Source organism: Pleurodeles waltl, chromosome 6 (genome assembly GCF_031143425.1).
Source record: "Pleurodeles waltl isolate 20211129_DDA chromosome 6, aPleWal1.hap1.20221129, whole genome shotgun sequence".
NCBI lineage: Eukaryota > Metazoa > Chordata > Amphibia > Caudata > Salamandridae > Pleurodeles > Pleurodeles waltl.
In genome coordinates this window covers 153,812,493-153,831,391 of record NC_090445.1, presented here as the reverse complement: position 1 = coordinate 153,831,391, position 18,899 = coordinate 153,812,493, and positions in this window count along the sequence as shown.

Genomic DNA, 18,899 nt, shown 5'->3' with positions numbered 1-18,899 from the left:
GAGAAGGAGACCTGAAGGATGCCGACAACACACGAGGACGAGAAGAAGACGGTCAGAAGGAAACAGAAAGCACACGAGGAAGAGAAGAAGACGATCAGGCTGACCTGGAGGGCGAGGGAAACCGGTGGCTTGACGCGAGGAATCGAACATCACGACGGGCATCCAACAACAACACCGGAAGCCTCAGCATCGAGAGACCCTGGGGAAGCGAAGCGCTATTTCCAGCCACGCTTCAGGAGAAGCGTGGCTCTACCAGGTGCGTGGAACCTGTAGAGTAGAGGAAGCGGGAGGGTGACTAAGGGGAACCAAAATTGGGGGGGTTGGACTGGGCACTAATGCACAAACCACTCTATAGCACATAGACACGGGGTAGCGCACAAAACCAGAGCACAGAGAAATTTAAACTACATAGTACAAAACAGAAGGATTGTGGGTTAATGCAGAAAAGAGACAAGAGAAATAAGACAGGAAGAAGAGACGCCCTAGAAAGAAAGAAACAAGAAGAGCTGGAAACTGAGACAGATAGAGCAGAGCAAACCGAATACAACAGGCAAAGAAAAGGGAGAAGAGGAGACAGTTCAGGAGAAATAAAGGAGAGAAAACAGAGGTCTGAAAACGAAAGGAAAGAAAGACAAGAAAGGCAGGGAAAGAGGTAGACGAAAGGAACGTAACCCAAAGTACTTACCGGTGTACCTTTCTGTCTCTCCACTTGCGTTTTCCCGGGGAACCTGTGAGACGAAGGAAGCCAAAGAGAAGACTGTGAAGAGCAGTCCAAAGACTAACTCCGTAAAGACTAGAGAAAAGGAAACAGGAAGTGAACCTGAGCTCAGGAGATGAGAACAGAGAGAGACTGTACCCTAAAAACTATCTGAAAATAAAACTACATAACTCACCGACAACCGACTTCCGAGTATTCACTATACGCTGAATACGTCACAAGGGACAACACAAACCATATACTCCAAAAGTGGAATGCGAATCACGAATGGACCCCAGACCTATGTGAGCTTGTAGAGGGTCACTGTGACTGTAAGAAAACAGTCAGGGTGTCCAAGATACCCCACCCCAAGACCCTGAAAAGTAGGAGTAAAGCACACCTACTACCCCAAGAGAGCACAATAGTCGTGATAGGGGGATTCTGCAAGAACAACAAACACCAGAGGTGCACTGACAACGGATTTCCATACCTGAGGACCTGCAAGGCAAGGGGACCTAGTCCAGTAGTCGCAACAGTGTCCAGGGGGGGCAGGAGCCTAGGAAACCCCGGATGAAGGTGCAAGGAAGCTACCTCTGGATGGAAGAAGCTTGGAATTCTGCAAGAAAGAAGAGGACTAGGAACTTCTCCTTTGGAAGACAGATGTCCCACGTCGTGATGAAGCTTGCAGAGGTGTTCCCACGCAGAAATACCACAAATAAGACTTGCTAGCTGCAAGGGTTGCGGTATAGGTTTTTGGGTGCTTCTGAGGACCAGGAAGGGCCAGGATGTCGCCTTTTGGGGGAGGACACAGAGGGGGCGCTCAGCAACTCAGAGAGCCCTCACAGAAGCAGGCAGCACCCGCAGAAGTACCCCAACAGGCACTTAGAAGATTAGTGAACTGGAGTCCATGCGAAGTTACAAAAGAGGGTCCCACAACGTCGGAGGCCAACTCAGAGGGTTGTGCACTGCAGGACGGAGTGCTGGGGACCCAGGCTAGGTTGTGCACAAAGGAAATCCTGGAAGAGGGCACAGGAGCCGGAGCAGCTGCAAATCACGCAGTACACAGCCTTGCAGTCTAGCGTGGGGAGGCAAGGACTTACCTCCACCAAACTTGGACTGAAGAGTCACTGGACTGTGGGAGTCACTTGGACAGAGTTGCTGTGTTCCAGGGACCACGCTCGTCAGGATGAGAGGGGACCCAGAGGACCAGTGATGCAGTCTTTTGGTGCCTGCGTTATCAGGGGGAAGATTCCGTCGACCCACGGGAGATTTCTTCGGAGCTTCTGGTGCAGGGTGAAGGCAGGCTACCCCCAGAGCATGCACCACCAGGAAACAGTTGAGAAAGCCGGCAGGATTAGGCGCTACAATGTTGCTGGTAGTCGTCTTGCTACTTTGTTGCGGTTTTGCAGGCGTCCTGGAGCAATCAGCGGTCGATTCTTGGTAGAAGTCGAAGAGGGAGATGCAGAGGAACTCTGGTGAGCTCTTGCATTCGTTATCTGAAGAATTCCCCAAAGCAGAGACCCTAAATAGCCAGAAAAGGAGGTTTGGCTACCAAGATAGGAGGAATGGCTACCAAGAGAGGTAAGAGCCTATCAGAAGGAGCCTCTGACGTCACCTGCTGGCACTGGCTACTCAGAGCAGTCGAGTGTGCCCCCAACAACTCTGTTTCCAAGATGGCAGAGGTCTGGGACACACTGGAGGAGCTCTGGGCACCTCCCCTGGGAGGTACAGGTCAGGGGAGTGGTCACTCCCCTTTCCTTTGTCCAGTTTCGTGCCAGAGCAGGGCTGGGGGATCCCTGAACCGGTGTAGACTGGCTTATGCAGAGATGGCACCATCTGTGCCCATCAAAGCATTTCCAGAGGCTGGGGGAGGCTACTCCTCCCCAGCCCTTCACACCTATTCCAAAGAGGAAATCCTTTGTTCTGCCTTCCTGGGCCAGGGCTGCCTGTTCCCCAGGAGGGCAGAAACCTCTCTGAGGGGTTGGCAGCAGCAGCAGCTGCAGTGGAGACCCCGGAAAGGCAGTTTGGCAGTACCCGGGTTCTGTGCTAGAGACCCAGGGGATCATGGAATTGTCACCCCAATACCAGATGGTATTGGGGTGACAATTCCATGATCTTAGACATGTTACATGGCCATGTTTGGAGTTACCATTGTGACGCTATACATAGGTAGTGACTTATGTATAGTGCACGCGTGTAATGGTGTCCCCGCACTCACAAAGTCCGGGGAATTTGCCCTGAACGATGTGGCTAGTGCCAGGGTGCCCACACACTAAGTAACTTGGCACCCAACCTTCACCAGGTGAAGGTTAGACATATAGGTGACTTATAAGTTACTTATGTGCAGTGGTAAATGGCTGTGAAATAACGTGGATGTTATTTCACGCAGGCTGCAGTGGCAGGCCTGTGTAAGAATTGTCAGAGCTCCCTATGGGTGGCAAAAGAAATGCTGCAGCCCATAGGGATCTCCTGGAACCCCAATACCCTGGGTACCTCAGTACTATATACAAGGGAATTATATGGGTGTACCAGTATGCCAATGTGAATTGGTAAATTTAGCCACTAGCCTGTAGTGACAAATTCGGAAAGCAGAGAGAGCATAAACACTGAGGTTCTGGTTAGCAGAGCCTCAGTGATACAGTTAGGCACCACACAGGGAACACCTATAGGCCACAAACATATGAGCACTGGGGTCCTGGCTAGCAGGATCCCAGTGACACATAACAAACACACTGACTACATAGGATCTTCACTATGAGCACTGGGCCCTGGCTAGCAGGATCCCAGTGAGACAGTAAAAACACCCTGACATATACTCACAAACTGGCCGAAAGTGGGGGTAACAAGGCTAGAAAGAGGCTACCTTCCTACACAACCCCCCCCCCCCCAAATGAAGGACAATAAGGCTAACCTTGGCCAGTTGAGTCTTTATTGTCTAAGTGGTGATAAGTAGAGAGTAGCTCTGCAGTAGCTTGGTTACTCCCTTTATCATCCACTATATGGTTACTTCCCTGTGGGGATGTAAACCACCCTGTTTGAAGTGTTTTAGCTAGCCAACAATGTGAAGTTATATTTTCAGAGTTCCTATTAGTATGTTTTAGTTTAGAGCAGTGGGAATTGTCCACTGGACCTATATCTAATAATGAGAATGCTAGACAGGGATGCTGTCTCAGTAAAGCCATAGCTGGGCAAAAACTTTGTCCATATGGCTGTAAGAGAGAACAGAGTTGCCGTTTCTCTTGATTTGGAGCAGGGCAGGGATGCTGTCCTATGAGCTCTACACTAGGGCAGGGCTGCTGTCCTAGGTGTTGTGAGGCAGTGCAGGGTTTCTGCACTAAAGTTTCTCTGGGAGGGTTGGAGGGATGCTCCATGTTAACTAAAAAGGGGGACTTTTCCTCACCAATATTAGTTATCCCACAGAGAGGTACTTTTACCTCAGGGAGTTCAGCTATGACAGCTGATGGTTCCCTTGGTACAGGTGTCACCCCAGGAGAGGTTTCTCCTACCACAGGAATGGTATCCTGAATGGGTGATGCCATTTGTACCTGTTGTTGGAGAAGGATCCTGAGTTTTCAGGCCTTTTTCTCTCCTTTGCTTTTTAATTTCAGCTGAAATGAGAGGAAGCAATTCCTCAGGGATACCCAGCATGGCTGCATGGGTATTAAACTGTACCTCATCCCAACCTGAGACCTTTAGGTCATTACCTAAGATATAGTCTACAGGTAAGCTAGGTGATACTACCACCTGCTTAGGGCCAGTAACTCCACCCCAACTAAGCTGACCTATAGCTAAGGGAAGAAACTTAGTGGAGTTATGGACATCAATAATCTTGTACTGTTGTCCAATGATGTGTTGTTCAGGAGACACTAGGTTTTCAGTCACCAAAGTGATACTGGCACCTGTGTCCCTGTAGGTCTGAGCCTCTTCACCATTTATTGAAACTGTCTGCCTGTGCTTATCCATTGTAAGGGGACAAGCAGCCAGTGTGGCAAGGCCAATGCCACTAGGTGTGACAGAAACTGTCTTGGGACTGACTACCCCAGTTTCTATGATGGACCCATAAGTGAACCCAACTACACCCTTATTTTGACTGTTGCCAGCAGTCCCACCACTATTACCACTACTGCTAGGGGCACTAGAGTTTGATGTATTAGTGGTGGTAGGCTCAGGGGGTTTACCTGGAAAGGACTTATCCCCTGGCCTATGGCCTTTTTTTTTACACACAAAGCACAAAGGCTTTTTAATGTGTGTATGTTGTGAAGAAGAGGAAGAATTTGATTTATCCCCACCCCCTAAAGAGTGTTTAGGATTTGAAGAAGGATCTTTGGTTTTACTCTTATCCCCATGCTTATCCTGAGATTCCTCACCATCTTTCTTCTTGCCATCCTTGTCACCTCCTGTATGAACTTTTCTGTTCACCCGTGTTCTGACCCACTTGTCTGCCTTCTTTCCCAGTTCTTGGGGAGAGGTCAGATCCGAGTCCACTAGGTATTGGTGCAACAAGTCAGACACACAGTTATTCAGAATATGCTCTATCAGAATAAGATTATACAGGCTTTCATAGTCAGATACCTTACTGCCATGTAACCATCCTTCCAAGGCCTTCACTGAACAGTCCACAAAATCTGTCCAGTCTTGAGAGGACTCTTTTCTGGTGTCTCTGAACTTAATCATGTATTGTTCAGTGGTTAAGCCAAATCCATCCAAGAGTGCATCCTTCAATACTGTGTAGTTGTTAGCTTCACTTTCTCTAACAGTAAGGAGCATATCCCTACCCTTTCCAGTGAAAGATAGCCACAAAATAGCAGCCCACTGCCTTTGAGGGACCAACTGTACCATACAGGCCCTCTCAAGTGCAGCAAACCACTTGTTGATGTCACCCCCCTCCTTGTAAGGGGGGACTATCTTGTACAGATTCCTGGAATCAAGCTCTCTAACAGGATTACTATCAGGAATACTGCTGCTGCCACCATGGGGTCCTAACCCCAACCTCTTTCTTTCCTTCTCTATGTCTAGGGATTCCCTATCTGAGGTCAGCTGTTGCTGTTTAAGCTTCAGTCTGGTCTCTTCAACCCTCAACTTTTTGAGTTCCCTTTCTAACAAGTTATCCTCAGGGTGGGTGGGTTGGGAATGCTTTGACACAGATGACAAATTGGAATCTTCAGAGGGGGACCTGTCCCTAACTATCTGGACCCTGGTAACCTGGCCTCTAGGAATAAAGGATGCCCTACTGTGATGGGAAACTCTATCACTACCAGCATTACTAGGTGCCCTGCTAGGGGGCAGACCCTTATCAGAACCCTCCCCAGCTTCCTCAAGGGGTACCTCTGAATCAGACTGGGAAGCTTCTACTAACCTCTCATTTGATGGGCCAGACTGGTCCTGGTCATCCACCATAAGCATGTTAAACAGAAACTCTTTTGGTGGGTTCTTTCCTATAACTAAACCTCTATCTAAGCAGAGACTCCTTAAGCTCTTGTAGTTCAAAATGCCATAAGTAGCATTGACGGTTTTGAGAGTAGAATCTACCACAGACATGATAGTAAAAGGTTTAGAGATAGGGAGAGGAGAGAAAAAGTTTCAGAACTTTTGAAAGTACAGAGAAGAAAAACTTTTTCTAACTTTTAGAAAACTTTTAGAAGTTTTAAGAAACTTTTCAGAACTTTGTAAAAAGTTTTAGGATAGAAAAGCAAACTTTTTGGGTTATGTGTACATACACTGAACTGTTTGGTATATGATTCTCTTATGAAAAGTACACAATGACAAAGTGGTAAAGCAGCTACAAGTACTTATCCCACCGCTGCACCACCAATGTAGGAGGCTGGCCTGGCTTGTAGTGGGTACCAAAGGTACTTACACATTTTGCCAGGTCCAGTTATCCCTTATTAGTAGAATAGAGGTGTTTCTAGCAGCTTAGGCTGATAGAAGGTAGCTATGGCAAAGCAGCTTAGGCTGAACTAGGAGACATGCAAAGCTCCCACTATACCACTTGTATCATATGCACAATATCATAAGAAAACACAATACACAGAGTTACTAAAAATAAATGTACTTTATTTTTATAACAATATGCCACAAGTATCTCAGTGAGTACCCTCAGTAAGAAGGTAAGTAATATACACAAGATATATGTACACAAACCAAAAATAGGTAAGTAAGAGTCAGAAATGTAATGCAAACAGTGTAGAATTACAATAGGTTGCAATAGGCAAGCATAGGTATAGGGGCAACACAAACCATATACTCCAAAAGTAGAATGCGAATCACGAATGGACCCCAGATTTATGTGAGCTTGTAGAGGGTCGCTGGGACTGTAAGAAAACAGTCAGGGTGTCCAAGATACCCCACCCCAAGACCCTGAAAAGTAGGAGTAAAGTACACCTACTACCCCAAGAGAGCACAATAGTCGTGATAGGGGGATTCTGCAAGAACAACAAACACCAGCAGTGCACTGACAACGGATTTCCAGACCTGAGGACCTGCAAGGCAAGGACACCGAGTCCAATAGTCGCGACAGTGTCCGGGGGGGCAGGAGCCCAGGAAACCCCGAGAGAAGGTGCAAGGAAGCTGCCTCTGGATGAAAGAAGCTTGGAATTCTGCAAGAAAGAAGAGGACTAGGAACTTCTCCTTTGTAAGACAGATGTCCCACGTCGCGATGAAGCTTGCAAAGGTGTTCCCATGCAGAAATATTGCAAACAAGCCTTGCTAGCTGCAAGGGTTGCGGTAGAAGTTTTTGGGTGCTGCTGAGGACCAGGAAGGACCAGGATGTCGCCTTTTGGAGGAGGAGACAGAGTGGGCGCTCAGCAACTCAGAGAGCCCTCACAGAAGCAGGCAGCACCCGCAGAAGTACCCCAACAGGCACGTAGAAGATTAGTGAACGGGAGTCCACGCAAAGTTACAAAAGAAGGTCCCACGACATCAGAGGCCAACTCAGAGGGTTGTGCACTGCAGGACAGAATGCTGGGGACCCAGGCTAGGCTGTGCACAAAGGAAATCCTGGAAGAGTCCACAGGAGCAGGAGCAGCTGCAAATCACGCAGTAAACAGCTTTGCAATCTAGCGTGGGGAGGCAAGGTCTTACCTCCACCAAACTTGGACTGAAGAGTCAGTGGACTGTGGGAGTCACTTGGACAGAGTTGCTGTGTTCCAGGGACCACTCTTGTCAGGATGAGAGGGGACCCAGAGGACCAGTGATGCAGTCTTTTGGTGCCTGCGTTAGCAGGGGGAAGATTCCGTCGACTCACTGGAGATTTCTTCGGAGCTTCTGGTGCAGGGTGAAGGCAGGCTACCCCCAGAGCATGCACCACCAGGAAACAGTCGAGAAAGCCGGCAGGATTAGGCACTACAATGTTGCTGGTTGTCATCTTGCTACTTTGTTGCGGTTTTGCAGGCTTCCTGGAGCAGTCAGCGGTCGATCCTTGGTAGAAGTCGAAGAGGGAGATGCAGAGGAACTCTGGTGAGCTCTTTTATTCGTTATCTGAAGAATTCCCCAAAGCAGAGACCCTAAATAGCCAGAAAAGGAGGTTTGGCTACCAAGATAGGAGGAATGGCTACCAAGAGAGGTAAGAGCCTATCAGAAGGAGCCTCTGACATCACCTGCTGGCACTGGCTACTCAGAGCAGTCGAGTGTGCCCCCAACACCTCTGTTTCCAAGATGGCAGAGGTCTGGGACACACTGGAGGAGCTCTGGGCACCTCCCCTGGGAGGTACTGGTCAGGGGAGTGGTCACTCCCCTTTCCTTTGTACAGTTTCGCGCCAGAGCAGGGCTGGGGGATCCCTGAACCGGTGTAGACTGGCTTATGCAGAGATGGGCACCATCTGTGCCCATCAAAGCATTTCCAGAGGCTGGGGGAGGCTACTCCCCCCCAGCCCTTCACACCTATTCCAAAGGGAGAGGGTGTAACACCCTCTCTCAGAGGAAATCCTTTGTTCTGCCTTCCTGGGCCAGGGCTGCCTGGACCCCAAGAGGGCAGAATCCTCTCTGAGGGGTTGGCAGCAGCTGCAGTGGAGACCCCGGAAAGGCAGTTTGGCAGTAGCCGGGTTCTGTGCTAGAGACCCGGGAGATCATGGAATTGTCCCCCCAATACCAGAATGGTATTGGAGTGACAATTCCATGATCTTAGACATGTTACATGGCCATGTTTGGAGTTACCATTGTGACGCTATACATAGGTAGTGACCTATGTATAGTGCACACGAGTAATGGTGTTCCCACACTCACAAAGTCTGGGGAATTTGCCCTGAACGATGTGGGGGCACCTTGGCTAGTGCCAGGGTGCCCACACACTAAGTAACTTGGCACACAACCTTCACCAGGTGAAGGTTAGACATATAGGTGACATATAAGTTACTTATGTGCAGTGGTAAATGGCTATGAAATAACATGGACGTTATTTCACGCAGGCTGCAGTGGCAATACCCTGGGTACCTCAGTACCATATACAAGGGAATTATATGGGTGTACCAGTATGCCAATGTGAACTGGTAAATTTAGTCACTAGCCTGTAATGACAAATTTGGAAAGCAGAAAGAGCATAAACACGAAGGTTCTGGTTAGCAGAGCCTCAGTGATACAGTTAGGCACCACACAGGGAACACATATAGGCCACAAACTTATGAGCACTGGGCTCCTGGCTAGCAGGATCCCAGTGACACATAACAAACACACTGACTACATAGGGTCTTCACTAAGAGCACTGCGCCCTGGCTAGCAGGATCCCAGTGAGACAGTGAAAACACCCTGACATATACTCACAAACAGGCCAATAGTGGGGGTATAACCCTTTCTCCAAGAGCTGATTTATGGCCCAAGCTGTGCGCTCCTTGTATTTCCCAAACAAGCAGAGCTTTCCGCAGAGGCATGTGTAAACAGAAAAACAGTTAAATAAAATGAAATGTTGTACAGCCTTGAATTCATTGGAAACAAACACACAGTTGCATTTCCTCTCTTCTGTCTTCACCCAGCACATGCAATGAGAAGGCTGTTTTTCAGTGAAATAGAATGCAGGCCTCTCTCATAACTCTGATTGGCTGTTGGCAACCGATCAGTGTGAAGGTGTGTCTCACAAAACTGAAAATGTGTTTGTATGACTGAGGGATGAGGAATGAGTAGAAGGGATGATGGATGAGGAGTAGGGATGATGGCTGAGGGATGGGAAGTAGGAATGATGGAAGATGGATGAGAAGCAGGGATGAGAGATGAGAAATTGGAATGATTGAAGAGAAGTAGGGATGATGGAAGATTAGTAGGGATCAGAAGTAGGGGTGATGGAAGAAAAGTAGGGATGAGAAACAGTGATGATGGATAAGAAGTAAGGATGATGGATGAGAAGTAGGGATGGAGTATGATGAATGAGATGTAGCGATGATAGATGAGAAGTAGGGATGATGGATGAATAGTAGGGATTAGAAGGATGGATGAGAAGTAGGGATGATGGATGAGAAGTAGGGATAGTGTATGATGAATGAGAAGTAGGGATGATGTATGAGAAGTAGGGATGATGGATGAATAGTAGGGATGAGAAGGATGGATGAGAAGTAAGGATGATGGATGAGAAGTAAGAATGATGTATGATGGATGAGAAGCAGGGATGAGAAGTAGGGATGAAGATTGAGGAATAAGGATTAAAACATATTAAAGGGAATAAATGAATAACGTGTATGTGTATTTTAAGGCACAGGCTACGGCCTAAAGCTAAAATAAGGATGTCCAGCCTAGGTAGTAGGGGGAACCCACAAGATCATGGGCTCTGAAAAGGCTTTCAAAAAATATTCAAGTACTTGAATGGAAAGCCTGACCCACCCCAGGTGTATAGCAGGTTCCCCCACTCTTGGAAAATGTTGCTTTCAAAACAATGGGTCAAGTGATGCATATTAAACCAATTTTCATGGATATCTGGGAAAAGGCCATGGCCTCTGAAAAGGCATTCATGAAATATTCAAGTATGTGCATGGTGTTCCAAGAAAGCCCAACCCATCCCAGATGTGTAGCAGGTTCACACAGTCTTAAGATAATTCAGACAAAATAGTGGTAAAGTGGTATATTTTTCTGCAAAATTACCGTGAAAGAAAGTAGTTCGGTAAATGCAATTTGACCTAGCATTTACCATAGCATTTGTCACATTTGTAAATGTTATTTCCTATCGCTTTTCACTACAAGAAGCTAGGCACCTTTCGTTTGTTACAAAGAATATATCGCAATGATAGCAGGCCTTGGACAATTCCCAGTTTCACTACACACACAAGGGTACATTGGAAATGCATCCTATATTACTTTTCTTCCACGACCGTTCGTTGACCGTCCTACACAGTGTGCTGAATTTCAGCTGGTTAATGACTCCATGTCAGGCACAAGTTCACGAGCTCCAGATGTCTGTTAATCTCTTTCAGGCGGGGTCAGTAATTGTAACAGAGACAACCATCTCATTGAAATACACTAAATCATGCTCCCGATCTAGTCGGGTGGTTAGTGGGCACAACAACCATGGACATTATTTAAAGGTCGCCAGGGGTCGCTGCTGCAAACCCTGGCACTCCTTTTGCGACCCCTGGCTCTCCCTCTGCGATCACTGGCCCTAGAGGTGACAAAATCAGTGCCAAGAACACGGCGGCAGCGGTGGTTGGGGCATCACTCTGTTTCCTTTTGATGTTTTACACTAATATTTAATAATGCTACATTATTCACTGTCAGTTTAATAAATAAAGGAGTATATAATTAGCTGGAATATGACCTTCCCTGGCAGCTGAGGTAAGTAAACAAAATGCTTCCAAATGTACGGTGTGTGGATACTTTCAGGTGAGAGTGTCTATATGTGATATAGAGAGTTTGTGTAAGTGTGAATATGTGTGTATATGTAAGCCTATGTGTGAGTGAAAGTGAAGGTCAAAGGGTGTGTGATGTCACTTCCGCTACTCTTGGCATTTTTGGTGAATTGAGGTCCCTGGCCACAACTACACATTTTGCACCCAGTATTTCCTGACATCCCACGGGCAATCAACCATGCACCTCCTAAGCACCAGAATGGAATGGGGCCTCAATAGAGCATTTTTCATTGATGACAGTGTATCAAAAACTTCTACCAGACGAAAAACGTCAGCATACTACTTACAGTATTGGTTACATGGTATGTCCTTCTGCTGTGTGATAGAAATGTAAAAATTTTACTGGAGTGTAATGTGTCCATTGGACCACTGCCTGCTCTGAAAAACCCTTTTTGGCAACATTCACAAAGGGAAAGGGGTCCCATGGGGACCCCTTCCCTTTTGCGAATGGGTTACCACCAGTGTGACACTGGTGGTAACTGTGAATTTCTTTGCGACCGCATTCGCGGTCACAAAGCAATTTAGCATAGCGATGCGAGTCGCAAATAGGAAGGGGACACCCCTTCCTATTTGCAAGTCGCATTCACAATTTGCGAGTCGGTACCGACTCACAAATTGTGAATGAGCATCGCATTCGGCATTTTGCATGGCACAAACTGCGATTTTTGCAGTTTGCACCATGCAAAATGCTTTCTACATCTGGCCCTTGGTTCCCAAACATACGATTGTCAGTTTGTAAAATATGCATATTTTTTTTTATCAAATAAGCCATCCAGAGTTGACCAGATACACAGTCCGATATCTGTGGCACCACCATCATGCCACGGATTTCCACAGTGTGTCAAAAAATGCCACCATTATACCGGGCCCTCCATTGAACCAAAATCTGGTTGAGGCATGAATGCCTACCTTATGCCAACCGTCACCTTCATTATGCCAGGATTTTGCCTGGCTGTGTATCACCATGCCTTGATACCCCACTAAACCAGGGCAAGCATTTTGTCAGGGCTCGGAATTATCATGCCAAGAATATGCCTGGTATGCCAAGAATTTCTACCAATATTGGAGGGAAACCATTGTACCCGGGATAGGCTGCTAGGCACCACAGATGTCTAACATGTCAAGGTGGCAAGATGCCAGTACATTTACACAAGTATGCACTCTCATTACACACACCCTCACAATAGCCCAGGCACAAGGACAAGAAGACATACACACTAGCTCACACAGCATTGAAAGATTATTAACATACCTTCCACTGACTGGCTGCCCAGGTTCCACAAGTGTGCTTACCTCTCTCGCTATCACTAGCCAGGAAGCCAGCTTAAGCCAGGACTGGCACTCATTCGTGGTAATTCACCCGTTGGATTTCTCGTGGCCAGCAGACTATGACACAGCCCTGCAGAGTCAAACTCTGGCCTGCCTGATCCTGGCAGACCCTGTCAGAGGGAGGGACAAAGGAGGGAGGTGTGCAGCCTAAGTCAGAAGAAGAAGCAGCTTTAGAGCTGCTGGCACCCACTGATAGGACCCTTTTAGGCATCTCCCATGACTTCCTTCTCCACTGATTTCCTCACGACCGCACTCCAGCAGTGCTCCTCATCTCTCCATAGCCCCTCTCTCACATGTATTTCATTTGTGCTATAGAGCTACACATACCAGTGTAGGATGTCAGAACACTTTACATCTCACACACACATTATACAGAACCAATAAATTATACATGAGTAAATCAGTCAATAGGAAATGTTACAGAAGATAAGGAGGATTACTAGGTGTAGGAATCAAATGTCATCAATACTACTAGGAAGTATATTTTAAGAGTGTTTCTTCTGGAGAAGCACAAACTCTGGATTTAAAATGTACTGCAGCTCTTTGATGACAGTTCATAGGCCCCTGTGCTATATTATGATTGTAACTTATGAACTGCAGGTAATAAAAAAGATCTTAGTGACAAAAACAGTACCCCACTGAGCTATCCACATAAAATACAGTTATGTGATCTGCATGGTAGATGACATATTAACCCTCTGCACTACTTTATGACGAATGAAAACATCGACTAGACAAATCTCCAATCTCTCTCTAGCACGGTGGTAGTCAAAGTACGGCCCAGGGGCCGCTTGCAGCCCTCATGACCTTCACGTGCGCTTCACTGCTGAACAACTGCACTGGGCTGGTGTATACTTAAGAGAGCTCGAACATTCAGAAAGATGTTTAATAAACAGACAAGCATTTATTTACAAGCTAACTGAAGTTAAACAAAAGAAGTAAGTAAGTTATACTGGGGCACTTAACTTTAGGAACATATTCAATTTTAAGACACACAAACGTGTAAGTCTCTTCAAAATTCAAAAAAGTGTATTTGACGAACATGCAATTCAAGAAATTAATGTAGAAGCACTTATGCTTCCCCCACCTTTACATCAATGGCAATAGGGTACAAAGAGGCAAGTAAATTGCCTTGTGTATCCTCTGGGTTGCCTGTGTCATTATTTTATATGTATAACATTATAGTTTATTAAATCAAACACAAGAAAATGTTCTGTAAAGTGCATATCCTGAACTCATGTATTTAAAGATGCTCTTAGGTGTGATAGTGACGAAAAAGGAGGCAAACCAACAATAAACAATTGCCCAGCATCAGTGCTTAATTTGTTAAAAAAAAAAATGTGCTGGTGCTCAAAGCTCTCCTCTGAAACACACAGCTGCTGCACTTAAATGTGTGAGCACGGAATACTGAGGCAGCGTAATCCTGAAGACATCTCGGGTCTCTTTAATCCATTTACAGCCACTCCCTGCCCCTTCAGCTCACTCTTGCAGCTTTCTGCTTTCTCCCTTTGTAAAGCTTTTTAGTTTTTTCTCTTCCTCCACCTTTCCGATATGAGTCTTTTGCTCGCAGTAAATGCTTGAGGCAGAAAAATAAGTACTAGTGCCCCGCACCGGACACCACTGGCTCAAATTAAGTACTGCCTAGCATCACACAATTTTTCCAAGTGGGGAAGCGGGGATTCATTACAGATTTTCTGGTTTCACAGTGGACAATTCTTTTTCATTCCAATTCAATAATCAAGTCAGTACTTAATTTGTAAATAAAAATGTGCCGGTGCCCAAAGCCGTCCTCTGAAACTAGCAGCTGCTGCAATTAAATGTGCAAGCCTGTAATACTGAGAAAGCGTGATCCTGAAGCCATCTCGTGCCTCTTTAATCCGTTTACAGCCACTCCTGTAACTTCAGGTCACTCTTTCAACTTTCTGCTTTCTGCCGCTGTTTTGTTTTTCTCTTCCCCTGCCTTTCCCATATGTGTCTTTTTCTCACAGTAAATGCTTGAGGCAGAAGAATAAGTGCCAGCGCTCAAAATTAAGTGGCGTTGCCCCGCACCGGAAATCGTCGGCACAAATTAAGAACTTCCATTTTACACTTGACTCTCCCAAAGTAGCGATATCAAGTAGAGAAGGCTTACCCAAACAGGGATAGCAATTCAGATACAGCATAACACATTATTATCAAATCTATGACTCTTCTAGAGACTAGGGCCCTTATTATGACTTTGGTGGTCAATTTCATTGACCGCCAAAGCCAAACCTGCCATTTGACCGCCAATGCTGGCGGTCAGCAGACCGCCATATTACGAGTGGGGCTGCTCACCGCCATTTTTGAGGCAGAAAGCAGCCATCATTCGTTCTGGCGGTCGGCAGTGCAGAGGTTGTTCCCTCACCGGCACCGCCACTCCAGCATGACTCTGCCGCCGTATTACGAGCAGTAATACGGCTCGGCAGTTTCCTGCTGGCATGGTGGTGGCGGTGAGGGAAGACCGCCAGGACCCATCCCCTCCTGGACGTCCTTCTTGTCTCAGAAGGTAAGTGGGCATCCGAAAGGGGAGTGGGTCTGTGTTTGGGTGCATGTGTGTGGAGTGGGGGGTGAATGCTTGCATGTATGCGAATGAATGTGAATATGTGTGTGCGTGTATGTGCACGTGTATGGGGGTGTTAGAGTGGATGCATGCAAGTGAGTGGGGGTGTCTCAGTGGATGCATGGGAGTGGGTGTGTCTGAGTGCATGTATGCGCGTGCTGCATGTGTGTTCATGTGCATGCATGCGTGCATGAAGGGGGGGTTCGTGAATGTGTGGATGGGTGGGGGGGATGTGTGGGGACATGTGTGCATTTGTGTGCCAGCGACAGGAATGGAGTGGGTGACCGCCACAGAAAGCCTGGCGGTTTGCAACCTTGTAATCCAGACAGCATCCTGAAGCCTGCCGCTGGAATGGAGGAGGTCACCGCCGTCCACAGCAGTGCAACCGCACCGGCGGACCAGGCAGAGTTGTGGAGGTTTGGCTTCAGCCAGACCGCCACGCCGAGTCTGGTGGTCTCAAGACCGCCAGACTCGTAATGAGGGCCCTACGTGCTTAATTTTGAGGGCAGAATGGAATGGAACTCTCAAAATAACTCCATGTCTTATTGGCCACAATATGTAAGTTTTTCATTTTCCCAAACCCCATCTTACCTATCCGCCTTCACAACGCCCCACTCCCACCCTGCTGGCATCTATGTGGCCCTCAGGTACACCAAAGACCACACTTTGTGGCCCCTGGTAAAATGTTTGTGAGTACCCATGCTCTAGCAGGAACATTAGCCACCAGAGATATCTTGACATTTTTACTGTTGCGTCCTACACACAAGATACTCTGCAGCAGGTGCTTTGCCCTTGAGCTTAGCGCCAGGTGCAGCTGCACCAGTTGCGTCGGCCATGAGAACAAGGATGGGGCGGGCAGGAGCAGACCGGGACTTAGAAGCGAATTTCTGGAAGGGACGAATTAGAGTCTGCAGGACTGGGCAAGTGATAGATGCCAAACCCTGGGAAGTAGGGTCTGGACGAGATGGGATGCCACACCCTTGTGGTACTTCCACAGTGTGGTCAGTCTAAAAGGCTGGAAGCCTTCCTGCCTACGGAGCAGGGTAAGAGAGCGTATTGAGCTGCCAGCAGGAGGCAAGCCAATGCGAGCAGCTCTCCCGCGCAGGGGTGTGGCAGCCTAATAAGAACTGAGCCGCAATTAGCAACTGATTCAGCCTTGCCGCACCAATCATAGTAACAACGATACACTCATTTAAATCTGCGAGTCAATGCATAAATAGAAGAAAACAGTTCTCTCTTCAGTGTCGCACAGTATCTTGACGTAAGTCCCGTTGCTCTAAAATGAGTGACAGAGGGCGCACCAGCAAGCACCGGTTCAACTAATCTCTCTCTGAAACCCATCCTTATGTGCTTGATGGTTGGTTGTCAGTTGGGACTGGTGAGAGCATCTGCTGCTTGTGTTCGCGCCTTGAAAATTGTAACAAGGACCAATAGCGTGTCCACTTGTATCAAACCAGGTGCGCGCATTAGCTGGGTGACTGAGGGTGTAATTTAGTGGCCGAAGTACAATGGTGTATGTCCAGGTGTATAGGATGAGACGTGGACTATGTCAGTGCTGTTTGAGTGATGGTGTGATTGAATGATAGTGTGAGATTTGTGTAATGCTGTTGTAAAGCAGCCTATTGTCCTCTGTGTGGTTATTGGCACTGTCACTGTGTGGTCCTGGTGCACATAGCAGGTATTGTCCTGTGATGAAGGCGGCACTGGGTGATGAATTTTACTTTCAGTTCTTGTTCAGTTGAGAAGCGTCAGTGAGTGCTCATGTTTTTTGGCGTTTCAGGTGTGAACATGTTGCCTTCTGCATGCACGAAGACTGGAATGATTGCCATGAAAGCGCAGTGTGATTCCGTCTAGTGCGGTGCTCTTCAAACACTCCCGCCCCGCACCTTGACACCGGCTCTCAGCCAGGACACGAGTGGCAAGGATGCTGGCAATGGACCGACACAAAGTGGCTCACTGCCACTGTTATCTTTCACGAACCACAGCGCTGTTTTCAGCATGGTGCCAGTCTCCGTCCCCCACCGACAAAATACATTGCTTCTCTTGTGCAGTCTGGTACCCAATGCCCTGAGACCAATAAGGTACCACCAGGGGCCCCGTGCCCCAGTCTGAAGTCCTCTGGTCCACTGTATTGTGTTGAGCAGGAACACTAAGGACACGTGGCTCTTCTCTCCTGATCTTTTTGTGACACCGAAGCCAAGATGTGTCAAGCAGGCTTGCATGTCACACAGCCTAACACTGATGGGCCCGTTAAGTTCCAGGCCTGGCCGCTGTTCTTATGCAGAGGTCCGGTTTTTGGGCCACTCCTTGGAAAACTAGCACACGTGTCAAAAGACGAAGGATACACACGCAGCTGAACACAACCCACAGCTCCCTCCAGACTCAGAAGACTCAGCAGCACATCAGAGGAAATAAATATACACCCTCCACTGCCATATAACAGCACATATGTATTCCTGTCGGCGTCATCCACCTAAAAATAGTGGACAATTCAAAAACTGCATTTAGTAGTATGTTTAGCAGTACATGTGCAGCACTAGTACTAACCAGTCGCGGCTGCAGACTGGGCAAAATGGCAAGGCGGGGAGAATACAAAATAAATACAAATTAAAAAGAAACTTACCTTAAACTCACCGACATACCGCTGCTCTACGCAGCACTCCAGGCACAGAACCCCAGCCTGCCCTGCGCCAATCCTCATGCTGCCTAGGCTGGGCGCTCCAAGGCAGACTGGGAGCCTGAGCCTGCTGTCTCCAACCCAGCAACACAGCATCCATTTTAGGACATCCTCATTCCTCACTCCTCATCCCTACTTCTCATCCCTGCTTCTCATCCATCATCCCTACTTCTTATCCATCATACATCATCCCTACTTCTCATCCATCATCCCTACTTATCACCCATCATCCCTACTTCTCATCCATCATCCCTACTTCTCTTCCATCATCCTTACTTCTCATCCCTGCGTCTCATCCCTGCTTCTCATCCATCATCTCTACTTCTCATCCCTGCTTCTCATCCATCATCCCTACTTCTCATCCATCATACATCATCCCTACTTCTCATCCATCATCCCTACTTCTCATCCCTGCATCTCATCCCTGCTTCTCATCCATCATCTCTACTTCTCATCCATCATCCCTACTCCTCATCCATCAACCCTGCTTCTCTTCCATCATCCCTACTTCTCATCCATCATACATCATCCCTACTTCTCATCCATCATCCCTACTTCTTATCCATCACCCCGGCTTCTCTTCCATCATCCCTACTTCTCATCCATCATCCCTGCTTCTCATCCATCATACATCATCCCTACTCCTACTCCTCATCCATCATCCCTACTTCTTATCCATCATCCCTGCTTCTCATCCATCATCTCTGCTTCTCTTCCGTCATCCCTACTCCTCATCCATCAACCCTGTTTCTCTTCCATCATCCCTACTTCTCATCCATTATACATCACCCCTAC